Source organism: Rhodnius prolixus, unplaced genomic scaffold, assembly GCF_049639745.1.
Source record: "Rhodnius prolixus isolate KJV_2025 unplaced genomic scaffold, Rpr scaffold_6, whole genome shotgun sequence".
Classification (NCBI taxonomy): Eukaryota; Metazoa; Arthropoda; class Insecta; order Hemiptera; family Reduviidae; genus Rhodnius; species Rhodnius prolixus.
This window is the reverse complement of record NW_027411634.1, coordinates 26,184,134-26,211,217: the sequence shown is the minus strand read 5'-3', so window position 1 is coordinate 26,211,217 and position 27,084 is coordinate 26,184,134. Positions and strand designations below refer to the sequence as shown.

The 27,084-nt window shown below is 33.8% G+C and overlaps 1 protein-coding gene across 3 annotated transcripts in view; it reads right to left on the bottom strand.

Annotated features, from left to right (window-relative positions):
- Oct-TyrR (Octopamine-Tyramine receptor) overlaps window positions 1-27,084 on the bottom strand; it is a 464,127-nt gene that overhangs the window by 212,776 nt on the left and 224,267 nt on the right. For all 3 annotated transcript variants that reach the window (XM_074142584.1, XM_074142583.1, XM_074142585.1), the window contains one exon: window positions 21,679-21,731. The gene's annotated coding sequence lies outside the window, so the exon portion shown is untranslated. The remainder of the gene's footprint in view (window positions 1-21,678; window positions 21,732-27,084) is intronic.

Below are 27,084 nucleotides of genomic sequence, written 5' to 3'. Positions count from 1 at the left end.
TATTTTATTTTTTAATATTCGTTTTTTAATTATTTAGTTACGTTAAATAAGCTTATTAAAGTTTTACAGAAAATATTTATGTTAATAACAAAACTTCTTATATCAAGGAAGCACAATAAAGTTTTTCCACTCACTAGTGAGGAAAGTGACACTAATGGGAATTTTTCCCCACTAGTGAGGGAAGTTGGGCATTGCACAGCTGATTTTAATTGAGTAATGAGAACTTCCCTACATGGTTGCAGAAAAAAGTATTTTACACATTTTTGGGATGGGTAGATTGAACGAATAGAAGGTTCTTTTATTTCAAGGGTTTACAATGTTAAGTTCGTAATGCCTGAATCCCTGCTGTGTAGTGTAGTTTTGAAGGAGTTTTTTTTTTTTTTTTCACCTGTGAAGGAGTTAGGAGTAGCGTAGGGATTGCGCTAAATAGGATTAGTTTTGTCATTGATGTCAATTAACCTTGAATTTTGTTAAAGCACTCTTTTTACAATTCACCTACCCAGTGTTAATTCTTGTAAAAAATTAATTCAATTTCATTTTTATATAACCTCCCACAATAACAAAAAAAAAAAAAAAGAAGAATTCTGAAACTCTCCAAGAAACGCAGCAATTTGAAACTTCACAGAATTGCAAAGCGGACCAATCTCAACCGAATCCATAATGCAACCTTTTATTTTTCTTGCACTTTGAAAAGTCCGTGCAAAAATAAAAACTACTTAATTTTTTGGGGTAAACCTTTTTTATTTTTCAACATAGTCTCCTTTTAGGCTTATACACTTCGTCCAACGCTGCTCTAGTTTGTTGATCCCTTCCGAATAATAGGATTTGTCCAAGTCTGAAAAATAGCCATTCGTTTCTGCAATCACCTCCTCGTTTGAATAAAATCTTTTTCCCGCCAGCCATTTCTTCATATTGGGGAACAAATAGAAGTCCGAGGGAGCCAAGTCTGCAGAATAGGGGGGATGTGAAACGAGTTGGAACCCTATTTCCATTAATTTTGCGACCACAACTGCTGAGGTGTGAGCTGGTGCGTTGTCGTGATGGAAAAGGACTTTTTTGTGGGCCAATCGTGGGCGTTTTTCTTGCAGCTCGGTTTTCAAACGGTCCAATAACGATGAACTGTAATAGTTTTACCCTTTTCCAGATAGTCGATGAGGATTATTCCTCGCGAATCCCAAAAGACAGTCGCCATAATCTTTCCGGCCGAAGGAACGGTCTTCGCCTTTTTTTGGCGCAGATTCCCCCTTGGTAACCCATTGTTTAGATTGTTCTTTGGTCTCAGGAGTGTAGTGATGTATCCATGTTTCATCCACAGTGATGAAACGACGCTTAAAGTCCTGCGGATTCTTCTGGAACAGCTGCAAACCGTCCTTGCAACACTTCACACGATTTCGTTTTTGGTCAAGCGTGAGCAATCGCGGCACCCATCTTGCGGATAGCTTTGTCATGTCCAAATGTTCATGCAAAATATTATGTACCCGTTCATTCGAGATGCCCACAGCACTAGCAATCTCACGCACCTTCACTCTTCTGTCATCCATCACCATATCATGGATTTTATCAATGATTTCTGGAGTAGTAACCTCAACAGGGCGTCCAGAACGTTCAGCGTCACTTGTGCCCATATAGCCGCTCCGAAAATTTTGAAACCACTTATAAACTGTTCTAATTGAAGGTGCAGAGTCACCATAATGTTTATCAAGCTTCTCTTTAGTCTCCTGAGGCGTTTTGCCTTTCATAAAGTAGTGTTTAATCAACACACGAAATTTTTTTTCGTCCATTTTTTGAAAATCACTCGACTTCCTCGATTCAAACGAATGCCAAACACAAAGAAATAGACCGATCTGGATGAAACTTGGTGTGTGTTCTTCCAAGAGATGCTACTAACTAAACATAACCTCGATACGCGCCAGTAGTGCTATCTCTCTGACTTTGCACGAACTTTTCAAACGACCCTCGTATTTGTATAAAAACCAGTAGAATTTATTCTTCAACATTAAACACTACAATTTAAAAAAAGAAAAAATCCTTTGAAAAATAAATAAAGATTTAGAGGCTAAAAATTTAAACAAAACAGAGGTATTGTGTGTTCTAGACGTACCTTCTTGGAAAAACTAATGGATAAAATGGATGCATAGATGAGAAAGTACATGCACCTGCGCTTGGATGTGTTTTTTGTGGAGGATGAAAATTTCAGTTACCCACAGTAATAAAAAAAAGAAGCAGAAAAAGGAACATGATTTTGTTTTTAGTTTACTTATGCTCAGTAGAGTTCTAACCAGTGAATACTATATCATCCTTAAATCTTATTTATCTGACATATTCATGCCCCTAACTCCGCTGAAAAAAAAGAGGAAGTGTTTTAGTCCCTCTTCTCTATAAGACGTTATCTTCTGGCAACAATACCTCCATTTACACCATGCTGATAATGTTGGTCATTTTTCCCCTATCCTACGAGCGGACTACGAAAACCGATGTCATCTTCTTTATCTTCAGAAGATTTCTTATATTTCAACCAGCATTAATATTAAAATTAAGAAAAATAGTTTAAATTTGTTCCTAACAAACCCAAATTTTTGTTTACTTTATCTTTTAATGAAATTTGCGACTGCAACGGTTGTTGCAACAAGCAAATGTGATATACTCGTATGTTAATATAATGTCGTGAATGAAGATTGGAGAAGCACCCAGTGGCAACATTCCATTAACGTGAACAGATGGACTGTACTGTTATGAGTAGGTCGCGGGGCTATCTTCTCTTCATCTCCATGGAGGATTACCCTGCTAATGTGGAAGAAGATAAGTATTCAATTAAAGGATTAGGATGAGCTGCTGTAAAGGAATGAAATTTTAAGAAACTAGTTTTCAGTAAGGTCGTTAATGAAAGAGATTTTGAGGTCATTATGAATGGTGAGATTAGAAATATTGAATGGAGCATTAAGAAGTTTTCGTAGTATTTTTGACTGTAATGTCTGGAAGCATGGAGAGTTGGAACATTTAGTCGATACCCTTACTTCAATACCGTTTGACCAAATAGGTCTCACTATCAACAGGTATAGGATTCTTTTGTTTTGTAGGTTGAGTTTAGATCGTTTGTCAAGTAGTCTAGCGAGAAATTTGTAGCGTTGGTTAGTATCTTGTCTTTTCAGTCTAGTATGGGGATTCCATGTCAACCGTTTGTCTAGGTGCAGTCCAAGGTAGCGTACTTTGTCCACAGTTGGTTGTAGGAGTTTGGTTCAAGATGATGGGAGGTAGAATTTTTCGTCTTAGAGCAAATAATAAATATTTTGATTTCGTAATGTTAGTTTTGATTCTCCATTTGGTAAGCCAGTCCTGTAAGTGGTTATGAGCGTTTGTAGAGCTCGTGTAAGAGGATCGGAATGAGGAAATAAGATTGCAGTATCGTCAGCAAAGGTGGAGAGGATAGTATTTGGATGTTGAGGTATATCTGCTGTATATAAGGAGTAAACACTGCCCTGAGGAACACCAGCTCGAGCTAGATGGATATCAGAGTCTGCTGCTCCACAGTTGACTCTGAAATATCGATCTTTTAGGTAGGATTTGAGGATAAGGTAGTATGTTATGAGGAAGAATCTCCCTCAGCTTAAACAGTAGTCCCTCGTGCCACACCCTGTCGAACGTCCATTCATTAACATATTTTCATATTAAACGACAAATTCATGTCATTTACACTTGTACAATGTCTGACGATGCCCCAAACTTATTATGTAGCAAATAGTAATTATAACAAGCTCTTTTTTTTGAACGTAAAGGACCTAACTACTTGAATTCTCTGCAAAATTAAAATAATTATCTCTCACTATAAAGATTCCAATCAACAATTTATGTTAGGCTAATTTATATTAAATCCCTTCTGGGCATTTAGCATTGAACTGTAATGTTTAACCAAACACCAGACCTTCAAAATTCAATACTTGTTATCTAAAATTCCTTCGCTCTAAACTTGGAAGCTCTTTTCTATGTGGTCAATCAAACCATGCACACAGACAACTTAACATTCCTTTCATGACTCAAGTTGCTCTAACTCGTTGCGAGGAAATTCCATCTTAACTTAGGATCTCAACCCAATACAGTAATACGAGCATCTTTCTTCGACGACACATAACATCTCTTAGAAGAGTTATCCCTTGGTTCCTTCTCCACACTGAGTGTGTTGTGTAAATTCTAAATTATTCCTGATGCCAGTGTTGGGTTATATTATACTGTGTGTACATAAAGAATTAAAAAAGAAAATACTTTAATGTCATTTAAGCAAAAATTAGAAAAGAAGCTCTAAGTTAGATTCGGACGAAAAACTCTCAATTCATAAGCTTTGAGATAACATTTTAAAGTCTTCAACCTGATGATCAATATGCCATCCTTTAGAATATATTTTCTCAATGAAAAAAATTTGGAAACAGTGACGAAACTACATTGTAGCAAACTTTAATTAAAAAAAAAAAAATCATTTATTTAGTTACAATCAACGCATTGCGTTATAAGCAACAAGGGTAAAAATAAACAACATATCACACATATCAGAGTGGAGATGTTACCCAGCGGTAACACTCCAATAACGTTCTAGATTCTACTGACTCTCTTCATCAGAGAGGAGATCGCCAGGCCACCTGTCTTTTGAGACGTCTAGAAGTGTTGTCTGGAAATGTTCTTGAAGATAGATGTTGTACAAGTGGATTGTGATGTGTTTGAATGTTAAGATGGAATTTTCTGTAACGTGTTTTCAGCAACTTGTGTGACGGAAGTGATGTTCAAGTCTGTGTGAATGGTTTGATTGGTGACGTAGAAAGGAGCGTTTAACTGTAGAGCGAAGAATTTTAGATTGCAAGAACTGGATCCTATGCAGATTTGAGCGTTTAGTTGAACCCCACAGTTCGATGCCATAAGCCCAGACTGGCTTTAATATACGAGGGTCGTTTGAAAAGTCCGTGCAAAGTCAGAGAGATAGCACTACTGGCGCGTATCGAGGTTATGTTTAGTTAGTAGCATCTCTTGGAAGAACACACACCAAGTTTCAGCCAGATCGGTCTATTTCTTTGTGTTTGGCATTCGTTTGAATCGAGGAAGTCGAGTGATTTTCAAAAAAATGGACGAAAAAGAATTTTGTGTGTTGATTAAACACTACTTTATGAAAGGCAAAACGCCTCAGGACACTAAAGAGAAGCTTGATAAACATTATGGTGACTCTGCACCTTCGATTAGAACAGTTTATAAGTGGTTTCAAAATTTTCGGAGTGGCCATATGGGCACAAGTGACGCTGAACGTTCTGGACGCCCTGTTGAGGTTACTACTCCAGAAATCATTGATAAAATCCATGATATGGTGATGGATGACAGAAGAGTGAAGGTGCGTGAGATTGCTAGTGCTGTGGGCATCTCGAATGAACGGGTACATAATATTTTGCATCAACATTTGGACATGACAAAGCTATCCGCAAGATGGGTGCCGCGATTGCTCACGCTTGACCAAAAACGAAATCGTGTGAAGTGTTGCAAGGACGGTTTGCAGCTGTTCCAGAAGAATCCGCAGGACTTTAAGCGTCGTTTCATCACTGTGGATGAAACATGGATACATCACTACACTCCTGAGACCAAAGAACAATCTAAACAATGGGTTACCAAGGGGGAATCTGCGCCAAAAAAAGGCGAAGACCGTTCCTTCGGCCGGAAAGATTATGGCGACTGTCTTTTGGGATTCGCGAGGAATAATCCTCATCGACTATCTGGAAAAGGGTAAAACTATTACAGTTCATCGTTATTGGACCGTTTGAAAACCGAGCTGCAAGAAAAACGCCCACGATTGGCCCACAAAAAAGTCCTTTTCCATCACGACAACGCACCAGCTCACACCTCAGCAGTTGTGGTCGCAAAATTAATGGAAATAGGGTTCCAACTCGTTTCACATCCCCCCTATTCTCCAGACTTAGCTCCCTCGGACTACTATTTGTTCCCCAATATGAAGAAATGGCTGGCGGGAAAAAGATTTTATTCAAACGAGGAGGTGATTGCAGAAACGAATGGCTATTTTTCAGACTTGGACAAATCCTATTATTCGGAAGGGATCAACAAACTAGAGCAGCGTTGGACGAAGTGTATAAGCCTAAAAGGAGACTATGTTGAAAAATAAAAAAGGTTTACCCCAAAAAATTAAGTAGTTTTTATTTTTGCACGGACTTTTCAAACGACCCTCGTACTTACAGTTATAAGTCTTTTGTTGTCCAGAGTGAGTTTTGAACTGTTGTCGAGTAGGCACTTTAAATTTAAAAATACTTTTTTGTAGTAACATTATAATTCAACAGCTGTTAAATTTGTGTCAATTTTTTTCTCCACCTGAAACTAAACCACCAAGGGTTGATACATTGACCACATTGCCGACCACTGCTCTATACATTAAAATTCTCCGCTCTTTGTGAACCAAGGTGTGATACACACTACTACAACCAACCAACCGTAAAACTGAGATCAAAGGTTACACAAGTTATATTAGGTATAGTGTTATCATTATAATTATATGCTATATTATAGGTTAAAAGATGGATGAATTTGGCACTCAATTTTAAAAACATGGTACGAACTAATAAATAAATTTCGTAATTGATAATTATAAGTAGAGCAGATCACTTTTCGGGGTACTTGATGCACTTGGTGGTCTATAGTCTAAAATCAGTGAGATACACGGAGATCCTCTTTTTCATTGAAAGTCTAGTTCTGGGATGTTTCTACCCATTATATAGTTCGTTTAATTGATGAACATTCTTAAACTGCTTATCTAGTGTAAAAATGCCCATCTTCAAAAAATGATTTCGCCATTTCGAATGAAATTGAAGCATTTGCTGAGACCGTACGACAAGAAAACTAGGTTGCGGAGAAATTGTAACAAGCCGTTATTAAAGCAAGGCACTGCCAATGATTGCTCGTTTATAAGAAAAATTTAATTGATTATTTTTGGGCAACTACCATTATTTGGTTATATAATTAACCAAATAACTGTTTATGACGAAGATAAACGTCATAAACAGTTAACTGGTTAAAAGAAATACTCGGCTTGGAATACGTACCAGGGGCGGAAAGCTGATTCTAAATATATATATATATATATTTTTTTTTTTTTTTTTTTTTATGGTTTAAGGCGCGTCAACATCTAAGGTTATTGGCGCCCGGAGCTTTTTTCAGTGCACTGCCGGCCTCCGGACAGTGTTCTCTCATTACAGACAACACTGTCCATCACCGGACAGTGAGCAGTAAGAAGCTCCTAGGAAGAGAAAATCTAAGGGTCAGCTGCTGGATTCGAACCCAGGACCTCCGCGTGGGAGTCCAGTATGCTAACCTCATAGCTAATCCCTTCCATTCTAAATATATTTAGATACTTTGGAAAAAAGAATGTTGACGTTATGAGAATGCATTGACTAAAGTCAAGTATTCAACTAAAGTAAGTCTGTGTATTGCTAAAATTAAACAAACAAATGAAAAATTCATGACAAACAAGTCATGATTTCCACGAATAGGAATCCGAAAGTGTTATGTCAAACGGATTAACAGTGGTTAAATGGATTTTGTGAGATGTACGTGTCCAAAAATATCAAAAATTATAAGAGGCTTAAACTTCATATTTAGATTTGATGTAAACCTGATTTGAGGAGACCTGATTTAATTGAGGAAAGAAAAATCCTCAACCCTAAGCACCGCTTTTTGTTTCTTCTTCATCTATTAGTACTTCGTTCCCTGAAAGGAACTGGAAAATGTCAAACATCGGTCGCAACTTCATCCCTATGTCATCTCCTGTTCTTATCCTACATCTCCTCACTACCGCCACTCTCCGAGCCTCCTGCACGACATTTAACCATCTCAAGCAGTGCTAGTTTTCTGACTTCTCCTGATTTTTTCATTTAGCAAGCGTCTGGGGCAGCTCACTGCCTCTATCCGTATCACATGTTTTAGGGCACTTCAATAAGTGTGTTCTTCATTGTATAACCACCTCATTCCGGCATTTGAACGGCTCCTTCACTGACATTCCTTACATTTTCCTCGGCACTTTTCTTTCCCGTACCCCTGGCATCTTTTTATTTACTTTTGTAATGACTCAATTTCCACCGCTATAAGTAACTACTGGTCTTATTAACGTCTAGCACGAAATGAGCTTCGTCTTGCCAAGACAATCTCTCAAGTACCATTTTTAGAGAATGGATTTTGCACTTTTTTTAAAAAATACATTATAACGTTTTTGATTAATCTATATATCATTTTATTGTATTGTACATATGCAACTCTATAACTACTTTTTGAAATGATATTATAGTAAAATTTTCTTAAGGGCATTTTGAAGAGAGATTGAGTAGGCATTGGTAACATTAGTGCATAGTGCTTTACTAAGTGATTACCTATATAAAATAATTTTTTTATTTATTGTTTCCTTAAATCAAATAATTTATTATAACGTCTTCAGTCGACATCATTAATCAAAGTAAACCATTTTTTTTACATAAAATTTATAAAGAAATATGTCAATTAAAGAAAAATGAATTTTTCTATTTTCAAGAACAAATTTGTCACTAAGAACGTGTTAATAAGGCCACTACAATAAAATTGGTTCCTAGTATTATTTGTAATAAATTGGCATCACTATTTCCAGCTGCCAGTACCAAAATCGCTTGAATAGCTTTTATCATCGTCTTAGTAAATGTTGCCCGGAGGAATGTCTTACTTCCATTACCTCTATTGGTTTCATTATTCTTTTAATACTGCCATTGCTGCCGCTATATTTCTTATTTCAAATGGTTTCCTACCACTAACCACAGACCACGTCAAGGAGCAACCTTGTTCAACTTAACAATACTTTTTCGCTTCTTTTATTAGTATTTTTTTGTTCTTCCTACTTATTTATTGATTTTTATTTTTTATTATTCTTCAATACCCAACCTCTAGGAATGAAATTAAATAATTCATTCAATAAAAAAAATCTAATTATAAAATTATAAAACCAAAAATACACTGAAAGGCAAGAAAAAGTGGCCACCCTTCAGTATGTGTACCGATTTCCAATCAATTTATTATAAACGTCTCCACATACTTTTAGAATAAATAACAGGCCACTTGTAACATACTTAGGAATATTAAAGGTAAATAATACCAAGTGGTATTTTGAAAAAAGGAAAATTATTAAGTAATTTGAAATTAACAAAATGTTAATTTTCCAATTAATAGGGCGTGTTTCGGCCTCTTGCGTTTATTGGGGCTTCCATTCGATGGGGCATTGACCTAATAGTATTTTGAATAATTTCCTAAGAGATATTTTCATATTCTGCCGTTAGTGCAACCCTTAACTCCAGAAGCAAATCTGCTAACGTCTCTTAATTCGTCCTGACAACTCATCCTATAGGTTTTCAATAGGGTTTAGATATGGACTACATGTTGGCCACTCTAAACATCGGATTGAAACGTCTTCCAGGTAGCGGGAAACAATCTTTGCTGAATGAGGCCGTGCATTATCGTGCATAAATGAAAATTCATCGCCAAAAGTATGGCACGAATCAGGCAACAGCCTCCGAAAGAATGTCGTCTATGTAGCCAGCAGCCGTTATAGAGACAACTCTATAAAAATTAATTCAGTCCGAGCTACAAATTAATCCTGACCCAAACCATATCACAGTGAATTTTAAGGATTAGAGATCAAAGTTTACAAAAACTAGTGTTATTAGTGCTAGTGTACTAGTGTTATTAGTGCTAGTGTACTAGTGTTATTAGTACTAGTGTACTAGTGTTATTAGTGCTAGTGTACTAGTGTTATTAGTGCTAGTGTACTAGTGTTATTAGTCTAGTGTACTAGTTTTATTAGTGCTAGTGTACTAGTGTTATTAGTGTTAGTGTACTAGTGTTATTAGTTTGTGTTATTTTTTTTGTTTTTTTCCATATTTCTTTATTTCCCTATTTTGAATTTCTTTATTATTTCTTTAAGCTGCCACACGTTTATCAATAATACATGATAAAAATATTTGATTTTTACAATAACGATTGGTTAAATACATTTTTTTAATGGTGGCTACTTTTTTTGCCTCTCAGTATATGTTCGGAACACCAATTCGAAATATGAACGAAATACAAAACTCCCAAAATTTATCACCTTAAATCTTCTTCAAAAATACAGCTAGAAAGTTGGAACTGTGTACAATTTTATAGGTAAATGGATACAATAAATGTACATATTTCTGGAAAGTTTACATTACAACTGTATGTTTCGTAAATTTCATTTTCGAAAAAACGATTCGCAGGTAATCCGTTGATCCAAATTCACTCAAAAGTTTTTGTGTCAGATTTCCTTAAATTAGCTCCATTATAATACAAACAAAAGAGCCGTATATTATCCAGAAATGGTAAATTAGGGGCAAACAAATAATTTAAAATTTAATTAAATCTTTTGTACTTTTGGTAATTAATCTCAGCTACTCTAGGATTGGCTTCTTTTTAACTTAAGTAAGGAAGTTTGCTATCTGCTTCCGTTTACGGCTAATGATCAGTAATTAAACTTAAATGCCAGACTGATAAAATAACCTTTCGTTTAATTCTTTTAGTCCCAGTGAATAAAATGTTCTAAGGAATTATTCTTCAAGCGTCTGATTTAGCAACTACACTAATTGGCAATGCGTAGAATAGCTTAAAGCTACGTTTCCACCATACGAACTAGAGTCTAGAAAGAGAACAAGAATTAAACTTAGTGTGCGTTTAGTGTAAAGGATATTTGTTAAGTTGTCCTTAAGGTGTTCTTGCTGCACAAGCTCTTTCGAATACGTTTTTTTGAAACTAAAAGAACATTTTTCTCTTCATACTAGTCCCACTTTTAACTTATTACCCTTAAGTTCAATTTTTATAAGAAAAAATATTTAAAATTAAAGATGTAGATTTGTTTGTTTGTACATACACATAATTTTATTAAATGAAGAAAACAAATAATCTTTTCAATCTTTATATTTAATATTTCTTTAATAATATCTTTATTATTTAATATTTTTAATAATCTTTAATTTTAGACGCATTCTTAAAAACGTTCATAGGTATCCTACAAGAAGAAGGCTTACTTATTTGAAGGAAAAACATTTAAAAAGGTGTTTGCGTCCTTTTTGTTTGTATTGTGGGAACCAGTTTGTAGAAATTCGTTGGTGCGTTTTTCTCCATTTTTTGTTGTTCTTCAATTTTGGATTTTTTTAAAAAGAATTGAGGTTTGTGCGTTTGGCAGTCTAGGTATAATTCAAGTTTAAGTCTCCATATTGGAGCTAGTAGAAAGAGTGTTGTGTAGTTGTCGTTTGTTTTGTAAAGTGAGTTTAGAGCGTTGGTCTAATAGTTTTTCTTTAACATTCTGTTATCAATGATTCATTTCTGTTTGAGTTGAGTATGACAGGTTTCATGCCAATCTCTTGTAAAGGTGGAGTCTTAGATAATGGAATATTGGGAGGGAAATGCGATTGAAGCACGGGAAGTATTTTATGGTTTAAGGTGAAAACAATGTGGTCGGATTTTTTATATTTGTTGACCATTATTCTTCCTCTTCCTCAGTCAGGGATCCAGAACGTTAAGGTGAGCTAAGAGATGGCAAGTATGACGGGATCATTACATAGGAGTAAAGATAACCGCATCATCGGCGTAGATGAAGGTGATGGTGTACGGATGAAGTGGAAGATCTACCGTGTATATTGATTATAAAAGCGAAACAAGTCTGCTTCTTTGATGGACACCTGCAAAGATAGGAAATAACAAATAGCATTATGTTTTTTTGAATTTTCGGGATATGGTAAGTGTTGAGGGTTAGGACATCATGTTCGCTTGTTTAAACAATTATTCAAAAAAAAAAAAAAAAATTATATATACTACTACACATCTGCATATAATACATAATGAAGTATATAATACATAAGTAGTATCTGGTTTGTAAGTAGAAAAGTTGTTAGAACAGATTACCAGGAAAGCAAGAAAAACATTTTACTAAAGCTCTACTTTCGGTTGAAAGATTAGGGATTAGTATGTTTACCAAAAGGAAACCCTACTTAAGCTTTTAAGCTTTCTAAAGACTTTTCTTTTTTCAGAAACTTTGTTCTCACATAAAACGATCTATCTCTCTTTGTATACGTACATATTACTTGGTAAAATGTATAAGCGTGGCATTTTATGTAATGCCTTTAATAAAATGTTTTACCAATTTAGAAAGTGTAATGTGTATAATTCTAAAAGCTTACATTCGAAATAGTAAGCTTAAAAAATGAAGACCGACTTATTTTTAAGAGATTTTTAAATTTACAAGAATAACAGTCATTACTACTATTCACAATTTAACCTGCAATATCTCAATAACTGATGTCACTAAAACATTACTATTTATTTCAGTTATAGAGCGAACAATTCACTACAATGTGGTAAAGATTTCATTATAATCTGAACAATACAAAAAGAGTTATAGAGGTTTGAAATATAAACGACTTACAAAACCTCCAAAATTTAACCTTGTATAACTCAGTAACTATATTATGACTAAAACATTGCAATTTATACCTGTTATAGAACAGACTTTTGGTAAAGATTTCATTAAAATCTGAACAATACAAAGAGGGTTCTAGAGGTTTTAAAATTGAACCAATAACCATATTAGACTGTCGAATGTAAAGGGATTTTAACACCAATATATCTCCCAATAAAGCTCAAATTAGATGTACAGCAAGGAATCTCCAATTTTTCATAAAATCTCAGATATTATCGAGCACTGCAGACCTATACAGGGTGTCCCAAGCTATATGGATAACGACTTTTTCTCGGAAACTAAGATAGCTAGAAAAAAACTAAAAAATACGTGTTCCGTTAGTTTTTTGTTAGGAATCCAAATTTACTTTGTTTTTTTTCGGTGCTTCCAGAAGCAAGATACAGGCACCAACTTCATTTTTTCAAATGGGAAGGTGCGGTTTTTATTTCAGAAATAGATTCCTCTATTTTTTTAAAGAAAAATTTACTCGAAAGGTTTTTTTCTGTGAGCGATATTTTAGAAGTTATGAATGAAAACATGATTCTTATAAGAAATGTCAAAATGATGTTATAACGGTTTTTTGATGGAATAAGAAGAAAAGTTTTACTACAATAGTTAAAAGTTTAACTATTTTATTACAAATTTTACTCCTCATTAATATTACAGATCATGCTCGAAATGGCCTCCACCGTTAGAGATGCATAGACATGCACTTTTCCTGCCAATTGCCCCTTACTGCCAAAGAAATAGATTCGGCTTTAACCGACTTACACGTATCTATTATTCTCTGCTTTTGTTCATCTACAGATGCCAACCCGGCTTGATTCTAATGCACCTAGATTTAGAAATGAAACAAGTTATGAATAATCACCTTGTTTTTCAGGTATCCTCAAAGGAAATAGTCCATAGGTGTCAAATCCGGTGAGAGAGGTGTCACTGAATCGCCCTCCGTGTCGATATAACACGCCCATCAAATTGCCTACCGAGATATCTCTTTACATGCCTGATGGTGTTATATCGACACGGAGGGCTTATTCAATCAAAAAACTGTTGTAATATTATCATTTTGACATTTCTTATAAGAATCATGTTTTCATTCATAACTTCTAAAATATCGCTCACAGTAAAAAACCATTCAAGTAAATTTTTCTTTAAAAAAATAGAGGAATCTATTTCTGAAATAAAAACCGCACCTTCCCATTTGAAAAAAGGAAGTTGGTGCCTGTATCTCGCTTCTGGAAGCACCGAAAAAAAATTTACAAAGTAAATTTGGATTCCTTACAAAAAACTAAGGGAACACATATTTTTTAGTTTTTTTTCTAGCTATCTTAGTTACCGAGAAAAAGTCGTTATCCATATAGTAGCTTGGGACACCCTGTATACATAATATGTACATATACATATTATTTATAATATAAGTTTGTGTATACTTGGCTATAAGAGAAATATCTTAGTGTAGAATAAAATTCATTTATTTAAATTTGAAGGCAAAAAAGCATTTTTGTTTATAAGAATAGCACAGTCCCAAATAAGCATGCAATAATGTATGTAGGAAATACTAAACAATAGGAAATTAAAGTTTAATAATACTAAAAATATAAAATGTAATTTTTAAGAAAAATGATTGCGCTAATTAATAAATAAATTCAATAATAATGAATTGAATTGTGATAAAAATAAAAAAAAAATAATATAAAATGAAAAAACAAAAAATAATTTATATTATTTATTAAAAGTAAAGACTTAAAAAATAATAAAGATATTAGAGAGAAAATTGAAATACAGTAAATAAAGATATAAGAATCATAAAAAGTGTCTAAAATGTTGTTTAATTTGTGTCAAATTGGTTTGAAAAGCACCTAGAGCCTATTTACTTGTAATATTTGTTATTCGACATATTTCAGTGTCTGAGTTAACTAAATTACGAATAAGGAAGATGAAATTAATTAGTTGCAGAAGTTCGGCACTGTTGATTAATTCATATTAAAAAATTACAGAGTCTATAGTGGGCTTTTAGTTATAATATATATTTATTGAAAATTAATTATAAAGCAAAAATAAATAAAAACAATATTAATGATAATACAAGAATTTTCTGAATAAATTCTTTTGAAATCCCTCTGAAAAGCATCCTTTCCAAGATATGTGAGATATATCTTAAAATCTGAAAGTACTGTGAGAAGATAATGTCCTTCTCCAGCAACTGGCAACTTCCCACGCATCTAAATCTTACTTGATCGATGGCATCGCAGTCAGTAAGGAACTATAATCTAGTTTCATCCATCTCTCAAGAAAGAGATGCCATCACGTTCCTAGGTCAAGCTTCTTCAGGTGCACATAGAGTTGGTTAATACCGCATGAGGAATCTTTTCAGCTAAAAGTTCTCCTTTTTTTTTTTTCCAGAGTCTGAGTCACGCAACGGATTCATTCTGGGTTTTAAATTGCTCAGTACCAGATTTTTGCCACTTTTTCGCAACATGATATGATACCCAAAATAGTGATTCGTTTTCTTTGAACAGATCATTGAGGTTCCTGAGGCATTCCGAAAATTCAAGTCGTACTATTCCATATTTGAAAATTATATATCCTAATATTAATCGATTTATATTCTAAATTTTGAGTTTAACAAGCAATTTTCTCATAATAAATTCGTATTTCCTCACAAAAATTAATAAAAGAATAACCCTTTCTGTGACTTAACAGAAATTTCTATCACAGCAATTAATTGGAAAGTTATATTTCTGTTAGTAAACTCTTGTCATAAGGATGAATAGATTAAACCTGAGATGTCTGACATTAATCATTTAAAAGGAAAAAAATAATAACAAAAATACATTTTCTTGGAGAATTAATTCACATTTCGTATAATTAATTATGTCATTTATTAATGACATATAATAATGTGCAAAGATGGGTCTGGCCACCAAATAAATGAAAGTCGATACTCCAGTATGGTTTATCCAGGTAAGATTTGGGGTACCTTACCAAATAAGGTAAGAAATCGTAGTAGTACATAGTAAGAAGAATTCATCTAGGCCAGGGGTCGGCAACCCGCGGCTCGCGAGCTGCATGCGGCTCTTTTATCTAAAATTTGTGGCTCTTCAGCCTGCCCAAAATAAATTGTATATTTCAATTTTATTGAAACAAATGAAAATTTCATTTATTAAAGTAAAGATATTCTTTCAAAAAGAATTTTAAATGAGATTTGGTTTGAAATTGAATAGAATTATTTTAAAATACAGTACGTAATTATAAAGGCTGCCGCCATTTTCATTCTAACGCAGGTTTAGTTATTATTTATTCATTTACTTTGTAATATGTGAAAATAAATATATAAAACATTTAAATGTTATTGAATATCATAAAATAATAAATTGTGAATACAAATTCACTTTAAGTGTCTTTTACACTACCATCCTTACGGCTCTTGGTAAGATTTATTAAAATTATTTAAGGAGAAATGGCTCTCTACTTAAAATAGGTTGCCGACCCCTGATCTAGGCCAATCGACTACACTTAAGTTTTTTGGCAGCTTTTTTATATTTCTACACTAGTGGTAGCCTATAGTGGTTGGTTTTGAGTATCTAAGTATATTTTATATACTAATATAAGCATTTAAAATTTATCACATAAATTATAAGATATTAAACATTTTAATCTGCCTTTGCCTCACTAAAAGATATGTTTTTACTTTGACATTTTGAGGTAAGAATAGGAATCATGTTCCCTCTAGAGCGCCATTTCACAGTGATGTGAGGTAATAATAACAAACCAGATAATGTTGCTAATCAGTAAATTTGTTTAAATAAAGAATAATAATAATTTGAAAAAATGTGAAAGATTGAACTTCTGAGAACTGAAATGATAAAAAGAAATTCGATTCCGCAAACCAAGTTTTGTTTGTTTATAGAATATTTCTAAATACATTTCTAATTTAAATAGTAAATAATATGGATGCTAGGTTAATTTAAGCGTTATTATTTTCATATACTATGAATAAATATATAAATATATATAATACTCGGGTACAGCTAGTATCCGACGTCAATAGTATTGTTGAGTACTTTTAGTTTAATGGATTTTCCACCATCTTCGGTATAATTTATTCTCGTATTAATAATTGCAAAAAACTGTTTTTCATGGTTTTCATGGTTACACTTTCAACAAATATTACTAATTAAATGTTATTTTGATACTTTTGGGATATTTATTCGATTGCACCTAGAACCCCAACTCTGATTTTAAAAAAAATTTGCAAAAACCTTCCCGGGGATATACCTAATAATTTCCCAAATTTTCACGGCGATTGGATGTATGGTTTTTGAATCTATCGAGTACAAACAAACAGACACACATTCATTTTTATATATATAGATTATATAATATATAATATTAATGCATCCAATTGTGTGGAAAATATGCACTTCAATCAAGATACTAGATGGTATTATTACTATAGGGTTGGCAGACTATATGTTACTAGAGATAATACTAACATTACACTCTGTTAGAGATCCACAAAGCTATCAACCTCGCTTTTGTCATACACATCTGGATCGCTGGTTTACAATTACGAATATCCAAAACAGTAGCTGAAATTTTAGCTGATAATACAGTATATTTTACAAAGTATTACTTTGTCGGTTCTGAAAGTTACATTAGTATAATGTTCTAACAAACCTATTGCAAGACAATCCTGTTCTATATCGACGCAATTCCAGATTTGCAAAATTAAACTCTGCAAGTGACCAATTTATAAATTTTCTCTCTGACAGCCAGGCTTCCTACAAATGTAGTTTTGATTATTCGTCTTCATTTATAATTAGATTCATTGATGATTTGAATAGAAAAAAAGGCATTTTTCAGAATGGGGAGATTACGACTCTTATATCCACGTTGTTTCCACACATCAATAGATTTATTATTATGACGCCACCGGTCTGTATTCTTTGATTTGAATCTCTTGGCTCGAGTTAAATAGGACATCATCAACAGCATCATCTTGTCTCAACTTTGTTGGTTTTAAATTTAGAGAATGAATTATGCTAGTCATGAACTAAAATTCCACTTTATTCATCGTCATGTTAACTTTTCTGATAGGTTTAAGGTATGTTGTTTATCTTTTCCGTAGCCCTGTACAAGTTTGTACGTAAGACTCAGTAAAAGACCCTTTTAAAATCCATGAAAATATGATGAGTTGCTATTTTAAGTTCAGCACTTTTTTGCGATTACCTTTTGTAGAGAGAATATTTGATCCACAGAGGACCTACCCTTCTTGAAACATGAGTGATAATACCCTGTCTCTCCATTTGCATGAAGGATCAGTCTCTTGAAAAGGGTTTTAGTGAGAATTGTTTATGAGCAGGATGCCCTAAAATTTGAACATTCTAACTAATCGAAAATACGCCAAAAATTCTTTTCTATACAGTCGCAATATACTGAAATTTTAGAAAGTTCATAATCAAATATTTTGCAGATGTTAGGATAGCACAAGATCTAAAATTCTACTTTACAGGAGAGCCTTATAGTAAAAAAATGGCCCTGAAAAATTTGATAACAATGTTAAAGGAACAATCGGCATTATTTAAAAACTACAAAGGCCTACAAATACAACAAAGTGGTATTCCGGCTGATTTTCAGCAAAGTTGGTAATTCACCTCCATCACTTAATTTAACGTAGGAAATTTCAGCAATGACATAGCTGATTATTAGACTTAGAAAACAGCGCCAAACTCGGTCCTTTATGTCCTCGTAAAAGAAACTTTCAACTTTGTTCTTGTAGTGATGGAACAGAGACAAAACATTCTGCCGGAATGGCAGTTTACTTTGAATCACAGGCCTGCTAAGACTTTTGCAAATCAAGAAAGTAAGCCATAAGATGACCCAACTGCTCACAGTATATGGAAAGATAAGAGCCTACTTGAAGCGATTCCATCTAAGGCAATCGGCAAACAGTTCTTGTGAAAATGGTGAGAATAAAATAGTGGATCAAAAATGCTGACTTTCTAAACGACCCGTTTTTCATAAGGTTTTGTGATCTCAAATATTTGGACGTTATGGTTGGAGTATCATAGTTTAAATAACGAAGAAGGTCATATAAATAATATTCCTTTTGTAGAGAAAATAATGAAGAACAACCTTATTTCTGGGTAACAGAACTCTATTAAACAATTTTACATTTGTTTGTTAGAATATAAAGGCTTCGTGACGGTACGTGACTTAGTAAATTATTAAACTAAGGAAGAAAGAGTTACTCAGTTTTCTGTAACTCAACCAACCCGCATAGCCATGCCCTGAAGAAGACAATACATTTTTCGAAACGTTGGCGAAAAAACGAGTAGTTTTTTATTTGACCGATTCCTCGCCAATTTTGAATCCTTAGTTTGTTTGTTAGTTTTCTGTTTTGAATAAGATTTTTCATGCAGAAGTTTAAACATTTTCATTTCTTTAAACAAACAGAATGTAGAGTAATCACAATATGAATATTTTCTAAGTTCCTCTGGGATTTTTGAGTGGTTGTGATAACTTTTGGGATTGTTATATTTATAAATAAATAAATAAATATTGGATCAACTTCTCTACAATTTATATTTCATACTAGACAAGTTTGATGCATGTTTCAGCTTTCATGTATTCAGAAAGAAGCATAAAAATGTGGAATATTAAACTAGTGATTTTGAGTAATATTTTCAAACTTACAAGCAACATGCTTCAACGCTGCTTAAATAAAAATAAATTTTCTTATTTTGAAGATTTACTTGGCATTTTTTACTTGATATTTTCTAGTTCGAGTAGTGACTAAGTTTTCTCTATTCAGTCAGAGAGTTTGGTGAGGCAGCATTCTAGGTCCCATTCTGTATACAATATACTCTTCAGACATACCATCTTATTCTAATCCTCTTCTAAGAAGAGACTACTCTTCTTACTAGGCCGTTAATAATGTCTCCTAAACTATCGACCACTCGTCCCAACTCACTTCTATAGAGAAACGGTTTAAAATAAACTATCATAACATTGAACGAGACAAAAACTCAAATCACGTGGCTTCAGTCTTCGAAGCGTCACCCTTCCTTCTGTCTTTAACAATCAAATTTTTTTACTAGTAGTCAACCACTACCTTGGGATTTACATCAACAAATAACTTACTTAGATTAATCATTCACGACCTAAGAGAATAGGATCTCAGACCGTAACGACAACTTAAAAGGGCTACTAGACAATGGATTAAAACTCTCTCTGGGCAACAATTACAATCATTAAAGCTCATCTGGTTCTGGTGACATTAAACTGTGGGTCTGGAATAAACTCTCAAGCGTCCAAAGAATAAAGCTCTTATATTCTAAAATTGAAGAAAATTTACCGAGTAAAAACCAAGAATCGATTAATTCCAGTAAAGTATTTAAAATAAAATCATCTATAATTTAAAAAAAAAAAAAATGGTGGCTCTCTAAACATCAATTTAAGTCCTTTGTAAAAAAGAAACCGGTTTGATAATTTGTAAATACTTGAAACTACACAAATATTTGAAAACAACGTGATACAACCACGTTCTTAAATTAGAATTGTAGATTTAATACAAAACTGCACTGTTTTATGCAGATTGTTAGCGAGATTGTTTCCAACTGTTCCCATTACAAGAACATTCCCCTTAAGAAAAGTTACACATAGACGGAAACATATTGCAGGGTTCTACCCAAGGTTGTATCAGTAAATATAATAACCAAATAAACCAAACAGTGAAATATTTTGCATCTTTTCCTTCATTGTCATTTATTCATTTTAGCATATAAATATTCATTTATAATTTATGTAAGTTTGTTTAATCCTGCCTGGTTTTATGGCTCGAGCCATGTGTGGGCTTCAACCAAAAGCTCAAAAAGATCCAGTCCTTGCAGTATGAGACACTTCTCTTCATAAATGACGGTCCTTTGTCCATCAATCAAACTAATCGCTAATCAAACTTCGTAACAGAAAATTCTAACTGAACTATGATCCTCATTCCAAATCCATAAGTAGAGCACTTTCGCTCCGAGACACTTCAAGATAGCTCACCAAGAAGTATCAAAAAACAGTAGTCATGTTTTCCTTTCTGTCGACAATAGTTGCTGGAATATTACACTGAATTAATTATATACTCTGAGCTTGTTGACGTAAGTGGATTTTGTTCCCGTTGCTTACAGCGCAATAATGGGCTGATTATAAAGAAACAATAATTAGTGTGATTATCTAAGTCGATTGATAAATAAAGTTGTACGAATCGGAACAAAGATATTTTATAAGTGATTAAAAACCAAAATAAATTATTTTTTGTACATCCAAAAACTTAAACATCCGAACAATTAATTGTATATAGTCACATTAGAATAAATTACTTTATTTTATCTCCACAGAAGCAGTGCAATCTGTATATATAAATATAATTATATAAGAGTGAATTGCACGTAATTTTCCTTCGAAAATTTAATCGACGAGGCTTCCTGTCTGTACCGAAACTAATCTACAGGAGATAGTTAATACAAACGACATACTTCACAAATATTTACTTTAAGAAGAACTGAAGGTGCTAAAATTGAAAATAATCCCGAATAAAAGGAAAGTGTAGACGATGGAAAAGAAGATTGGCAGAGCAACGAGTGTCTAGCGTTAATAGAAACAGCAGTTAACAGAAACTCGAAGCACACCTGCAAGTTAACGTCTTCTTTGATCTAAAAATCATCGATACAGTAGAAAAAGCAAAACAGGACATTGAAGACAAATAAGAAAAGGCTTCATAAATCGTTGAAGAGTAAGCAGTAATAAGAGAATGGCTGCTAAACCTAATCACCATTCTCAGCAATGCCCTTAATCGAAATATTTAAAAAAGAAAAATGTTTGAAATAATAGTTTTTAGAAGCTTCGAGAAAATCTCGAAAAATTAATTCAATAAAGTGGCAATTTTGCATGAAAAACTTTAAATAGTGTCACATCAAATTTGATCTTTCGGCGATTGGACGTTCTTGAGTTTACAATGGATTCTCACTTACACAGACCATTTTGCAAAAACCATTTTTTTTCTCTTGAGGGGGCAAAAACACCAATTCGAAAATTTTTATGATTACAATCACTGGTTCTTACTTAACAGTAGACTAAAGAAAGTAAATAAATGAATAATAGATACTTACCCTATCGGCTAGTTGAAGGGCAGTACAGCAGTCTTCAATGATAATGAGTTCTCCTTAAACAAAAAGAAAACTCTGTTTACAAATTTCTAAACAGATAACATGGTGGTAAGGTTATTTACTATAAAAGATAATATCAAGTAATTAAGCAATTTTACTTGTTTTAGGCATAAAATAGCAATAATTAATGCTTTAATATGAAATTGTAATCAAGCTTTTCTATTCAAAAGCCTGATTTACCAGAATATTGTTACCTATTTCTATTCCTTTAATGAATTATTTATTCTCTACACACATCTCATTTACATCATGAGAATATAACTTTTAATAGCTTCTTTTTTTTGCCCTTTTTTTGGCATTGGCTTTCGCCATACAGCCAGCATCGTCTAACTAGTTGCTTATCACTAGAATATCACTCACTCTCCATTCTTACTTATAAATACATTCGCTTCACACATTCATCCCTCTACTATATACAACTATTAACATTAACTACAGATAATGGATGGATCGGTACTCTATATTCCTGCCATCCTTATAGCTTAACCGAAATTAAAATCACGTAATCCTTCTCTAATCATTTTCTTGCATTCATTTAATAACTTTTAAATACACTCATATTTCATTGCTAGCTCTGCTATAGATTTAAGCACATAGATGTTGGTGGAGAATATTATATGTCGTCAAACATTCGTTTCCTTTCTACCACATAACGTGGACATATCATTATTATATGTTTGAAATCCTCCTCCTCATTGCAATCTACGCAAAGAGGAGAGAGGACCTTTTTGTTGATCCTGTGAAGATACGATCCGCACACCGCTTGGTTCCCTCTCAGCCTGCTTATTGTCGTAACCACCCATTTATTAGTGACAGTTCCCTTAAACCATGGTTGTCACGGTAACTGATCTGCCATAGTTTTATAGAATCTCCTTTTATTACCATTACTGTAATCTGTCTGCCATTTTTGTAGTGCTGCTTTTGCAATTATACGCTTGATATCGGTGTGTGGTCATTTATAATTAGCCATTTCCCCATTATTGGTGGCTTCCTTTGCAAGTTTATCAACAATTTCAATTTCTTTTATACCACAATGACCCCTTACCCACAAAAAATTTAATGCAGACCCCCTTCTCTTTAAAAATTGGCAATAATTTCTACAATCTCTGCGATAATATGATTAATTCCTGCAGCCTGGTTTTGTATATTAGATAATTTACACAACGCACTCTGGCTGTCGCTAATAATGGTATATTTTTTCTCCGACAACGAATAAATATATTTTAAAGTCGTTAAAATAGCAATAGTTATAATAGCTTGGACACTTAAGAAGTGAAATGAAAAAGTATATGATTGACCATAATTTCTAATAAAGATGGTAAGGATGTTAGTTGAGTATCTGAGAAAGCAAACTTTTGAGAAAGATATTTGTTCTGTAATAAAACAATAGATGGTAGATTAGATCCAAACAGGATAATTCCAGCAGCATGTTGAAGCGGTGAAAATATGGGGTAGGTACGCTGAGATGGTTATTTCACCTGCAGAAGATATTTTGAGAAGGAAACAGAGAAAAAGGAATACCACGATCGCGATGACCGAATGATATTGGGCAGGACAACGTTGGTGGTGAGACGGTGAATAGTCTAAGACAGAAAGGATTGGAGGACAGTAGTTGGGAAAGTCCGTAAAGGATTATAATAACCGACGAAGAATATTTTTTTAAAAAAATCTATAACTGTCCTTACTAACAACAAATACGGCCAAAACAAATCAAACCCCTGAGGAAATCAATTAAAACAACATCTCGGAGGCAAACAAAACTCTTAACATTGTAAGCACCACTATAGATGGATTTAGACATTGTAACCCTAGCCAATTCCAATCTAACCGCTTTATTTTCAAACTGTGTTTGCTTTTACCAACCGGAAACAAATGAGAAGAAATGTCTGGAACCATTTTCTTCAATAAAACTCCAAAATAACTTTTATTTGAACAGCTACCAATTGCCAGTAAAGAGTGACACTTACCCACATGTTAGGGCACAATGTGACAATCTCTAGTCCATGTCACCCAATTTCCTACGAAGCAAGGCAAAAAATAAAGAAAAACCCTACAGATGAAAGAGCCAAAAATGTCGAAAACAAAGTTCAAACATAATTACAGTTCTTTAAAGAATTCCATGATAGGTAAGTACTGTTCTTTTTGTTTGTGTCTGATGGATTAATCTAAAGTGATCAAAGATTATTGGCCAAATTTTTTATTTAGTGGCCTCACCATGTTGCGCTTATTTACAATTATACGAGTATTCATTTTACATTTGAAAATTAAAGGTTAGCTTTTAACCTGGTTAGGTAGGGCAGAAGCCAAATCAATCTTTAATGTCCACACTATAAAACGAATTGATTGTTAAAAAGTATAAGCCCTGAAAATTATCTAGTTCCTAAATCGAAAGCTTGGAATAGTAAATAGAAAGGATGAAACTGGCAATAAATGTAAATTGATAAAAGTGAGGAAAGTTTGTGGCAAGGCTCCTATGTTAATTAAGGCTGGAAACATAGTGGAGCGGCGAGCAAAGCGGCGATGATAGCGAAGAGCAAAGCGGCGAAATCAAACACAAGTAAACAAATGGGACCGCGCATAGTGGCGAGCAAAGCGAAGATAGAGCAACGCTATCTATAAAGAGTGGAGCAAAGCGTTATGACATGTTTGATTTCTTCGCTCTCATCGCGCTCAATTTGTAAAGGTTATTGCTCATGGGTTATGGATATTGATACATTTATTGGTTTAGTTTGTTTAAAGAAACCTCTGTGGGACCATAGTATTTGCGAAGCTACAACAGTTTTTAACAATTAATAATTAATCGTTAAAATTAATTAACAATTAGTAGTTAATGGAGAATTCAGGTAATTTTTGCTACATTTAATTTGGTTCTCAATCCCTTAATGCTAACTTTCATCTAAATACTAGGCAAAATTAAATTAAATTTACACGTCCTACTACTTCTGATCAGAACGAATTCTCCAATCCTTCTTCTGTAGCGTCGTACTACTCCAGTTTTTCAGATGAACAACATTAATTTACGACTGATTTAGTAATTATTAGTAATAATAAAGTGATTTAATAAAATTATTGTTTTTTTTAATTGACTAATTTCTTTTTATCTGCATATATTTCTATTTTGTTTTTATTTATTCTATTCTAACCTTAAAGTAACTGCTAGGATTAATGGGGTTACACAGATTTGTATTTAGTTAATTTTCCCATATTGTGCCTAACTTTTGTTGTGAGTTGTATTATTTAAAAACAATAAAATTTGATTTTGATTAATGGGGTTACACTGGGCTAGTATATAATCAAATGTTGATAAGACATTCGAAAATACGCATGAAACTTGCCAGGATGCTCCCGAAGTTGATGGTACAAGTGATGAAATTCACCAAGTTCATTTCTAAACTTATTTATGTCATGTACACTGCAGCTCCTACTACTAAGCTGCTGCAAATACCAAAGTTTCAACGAAGAATTTTCATATAAAAATAGTTCCTCCATCTTGTTTTTAGATTTGAAGCAGCTATCATCGCCGCCTTGCTCGCCGCTCCACTATGTTTCCAGCCTAACACATCAGGGTTAGTTTACGGTTCTTACAAACTGTTTAATGTTTGTTATAATTAAATATGACTCAAATATTACGAGTTTAAAGATTAATGAGTTATCATAGAATGGCGATCAGATATTTTTAGCTTTTAGTCCTAAACAAATTATCCGCACATTTGTTATCAATTTTTTCATTAATCTTTTTTATTTAAATCAATTTAAAGTTGTTTAAAATTACTGATTTTTTTAAAATTTTTAGATCATCTTTGACCCCATTAATCATCATGTTTCTATCCAGTTACTCTTTGTAAGGTAGGTCCAGATGTTGTTGGTATAGATTGGGAGGTAAAGGGCATTCTACCAAATACTTCCACTCCCCCTACCTGCCGAAACTTTTTGCAATATGAAATAATTTGCAACTGCAATTTTTTTGTTTTGTTCCAGAATTACATTTCATATTGGTATCGATGCCAATTCTGGCCAGATGTTGTGGAGAATAGTTATGCCCAAATCAGTGTTTGCATATTATGCAGCGAAATCTCCTGTTTAAAGTATTTTCGTCACAAAAACAGTTTTGCAGTTACAAAATACAAATAAAGTACTTTGTTTGAAAGACAATACGAGGGTCGTTTGAAAAGTCCGTGCAAAAATAAAAACTACTTAATTTTTTGGGGTAAACCTTTTTTATTTTTCAACATAGTCTCCTTTTAGGCTTATACACTTCGTCCAACGCTGCTCTAGTTTGTTGATCCCTTCCGAATAATAGGATTTGTCCAAGTCTGAAAAATAGCCATTCGTTCCTGCAATCACCTCCTCGTTTGAATAAAATCTTTTTACCGCCAGCCATTTCTTCATATTAGGGGAACAAATAGTAGTCCGAGGGAGCCAAGTCTGGAGAATAGGGGGGATGTGAAACGAGTTGGAACCCTATTTCCATTAATTTTGCGACCACAACTGCTGAGGTGTGAGCTGGTGCATTGTCGTGATGGAAAAGGACTTTTTTGCGGGCCAATCGTGGGCATTTTTCTTGCAGCTCGGTTTTCAAACGGTCCAATAACGATGAATAATAATATGCACCTGTAATAGTTTTACCCTTTTCCAGTTAGTCGATGAGGATTATTCCTTGCGAATCCCAAAAGACAGTCGCCATAATCTTTCCGGCCGAAGGAACGGTCTTCGCCTTTTTTGGCGCAGATTCCCCCTTGGTAACCCATTGTTTAGATTGTTCATTGGTCTCAGGAGTGTAGTGATGTATCCATGTTTCATCCACAGTGACGAAATGACGCTTAAAGTCCTGCAGATTCTTCTGGAACAGCTGCAAACCGTCCTTGCAACACTTCACACGATTTCGTTTTTGGTCAAGCGTGAGCAATCGCGGCACCCATCTTGCGGATAGCTTTGTCATGTCCAAATGTTGATGCAAAATATTATGTACCCGTTCATTCGAGATGCCCACAGCACTAGCAATCTCACGCACCTTCACTCTTCTGTCATCCATCACCGTATCATGGATTTTATCAATGATTTCTGGAGTAGTAACCTCAACAGGGCGTCCAGAACGTTCAGCGACACTTGTGCCCATTTGGCCACTCCGAAAATTTTGAAACCACTTATAAACTGTTCTAATCGAAGGTGCAGAGTCACCTTAATGTTTATCAAGCTTCTCTTTAGTCTCCTGAGGCGTTTTGCCTTTCATAAAGTAGTGTTTAATCAACACACGAAATTCTTTTTCGTCCATTTTTTGAAAATCACTCTACTTCCTCGATTCAAACGAATGCCAAACACAAAGAAATAGACCGATCTGGCGGAAACTTG